Source organism: Penaeus vannamei, chromosome 35 (genome assembly GCF_042767895.1).
Source record: "Penaeus vannamei isolate JL-2024 chromosome 35, ASM4276789v1, whole genome shotgun sequence".
Taxonomy (NCBI): domain Eukaryota; kingdom Metazoa; phylum Arthropoda; class Malacostraca; order Decapoda; family Penaeidae; genus Penaeus; species Penaeus vannamei.
In genome coordinates, this window is record NC_091583.1 from 1,730,047 (window position 1) to 1,732,546 (window position 2,500).

The window sequence follows — 2,500 nt, forward strand, 5'->3', positions numbered from 1 at the left end:
AAAATGCAAAACTGAAAGAAGCAGGTGGTAAGAGTCAACACACTTTAAATTGCTGCGTCTTGCGGCATCAACCTTCTATCACGACAGCAGAAGACATGGCGAAGGGAAGATGCACGTCTTAGTTAAGTGTTTATTGCGCTTTGCTAGAAAGTCGCGCTGTTAGGACAGGTTTATTCAAGGTCAGAGGAGCACTTGCAAGGTTGTACGCACAGGTCAGACGTCAAGGTGGACGGAGGCAGTGAAAGGCATTTCCTCAAGGTCTCGCATTCTGCTTTCTCATGCACACAGACTCGGAAGGAAACGTGCATGTTTTAATTAGTAAGTAAATCAGAAGAAGAAAAAATCTGAGAAACTTTTGCTGACAGTATGTAAGTATAGAAATGTTTTTCAGAAACGCAATTCGGTGTCATGGGTCACTCCTGGATGTTTATTTTACTCGTTTTTTTTATCTTCTTTTTTTTTGTCGAGGCGAAGATGCTCCCGAGAGATGCTCTCAGGCGCAGCAGCAGTAGCAGGAGTGGTAATATTAGTAGCAGCAGCAGCGGTAGTAGTAGTAGCAGTAGTAGTAATGGTAATAATAGTAGCAGCAGTAGTAGTAGTAGTAGCAGTAGTAGCAGTAGTAATGGTAGCAGTAGCAGTAGTAGTATAATTAATAGTAGTAGCAGTAGTAGTATCATCATTACTACCATTGCCGTTACCGTTACCATTACCAACATCATCATTACCATCATCGCCAAGATTAATATTATTATTGTCATTACCTTCATCATCACTATATACACGTAACGCCACGCTACTATCACTTGCATTGTTATTACAATTTTTACTGACTTTCGTAAGTAAAACTAGTAGTCATTATTAGTAGTGTTTCCACCACCACTATCATTTGTATTATTACTACCATTACTATCCTCCTAATCACAATATGAATGGAGAATGGAAGAATAAAAGCCTGCACGTCACACACACGTCACAGATGCCCAAAGGTTTTAAAATCAGGTTGACAAAAAAAAGTAGGAAAGGAAAGGGGGGAGAACCTTGCAGCTTAGGTAAGATCATTTAAATGCATCAGCCAATGTCCTTCTTTTAGCCTTTACCTTCTTGTAAGTCCATGATGCAATGTGCAAATTGATATTGCAGCTGTAAAGCCTTACGTGGCAAAGAGGGTTAAATCGCTGCAAGAGATTAAACGCAATATCATCCAACCAGTCTTAGATTTAGAATAGATATTCTATCCAACAAGATCATCAGATAGTCTCGAAAACATATAATTAAACGCCACCCATGATATTGAGCAAATAAAGTTGTTTTACCCACGGAATTCTTGTTCGCAGGCAAGGTCCATATCAGTACTTACATAGACCTTGTTCGCAGGCAAGGTCACACATAAGTACTTACATAGACCTTGTTCGCAGGCAAGGTCCATATCAGCACTTACATAGACCTATATAAGTACTTACATAGACCTTGTTCGCAGGCAAGGTCCCATATAAGTACTTACATAGACCTATATAAGTACTTACATAGACCTTGTTCGCAGGCAAGGTCCATATCAGCACTTACATAGACCTATATAAGTACTTACATAGACCTTGTTCGCAGGCAAGGTCCCATATAAGTACTTACATAGACCTTGTTCGCAGGCAAGGTCCATATAAGTACTTACATAGACCCATATAAGTACTTACATCGACCTTGTTTGCAGGCAAGGTCCCATATAAGTACTTACATAGACCTTGTTCGCAGGCAAGGTCCATATAAGTACTTACATAGACCTTGTTCGCAGGCAAGGTCCCATATAAGTACTTACATAGACCTTGTTCGCAGGCAAGGTCCCATATAAGTACTTACATAGACCTTGTTCGCAGGCAAGGTCCCATATAAGTACTTACATAGACCTTGTTCGCAGGCAAGGTCCCATATAAGTACTTACATAGACCTTGTTCGCAGGCAAGGTCCATATAAGTACTTACATAGACCTTGTTCGCAGGCAAGGTCCATATAAGTACTTACATAGACCTTGTTCGCAGGCAAGGTCCATATCAGTACTTACATAGACCTTGTTCGCAGGCAAGGTCCCATATAAGTACTTACATAGACCTTGTTCGCAGGCAAGGTCCATATAAGTACTTACATAGACCCATATAAGTACTTACATAGACCTTGTTCGCAGGCAAGGTCCATATAAGTACTTACATAGACCCATATAAGTACTTACATAGACCTTGTTCGCAGGCAAGGTCCATATAAGTACTTACATAGACCCATATAAGTACTTACATAGACCTTGTTCGCAGGCAAGGTCCATATCAGTACTTACATAGACCTTGTTCGCAGGCAAGGTCCATATAAGTACTTACATAGACCCATATAAGTACTTACATAGACCTTGTTCGCAGGCAAGGTCCATATCAGTACTTACATAGACCTTGTTCGCAGGCAAGGTCCATATAAGTACTTACATAGACCCATATAAGTACTTACATAGACCTTGTTCGCA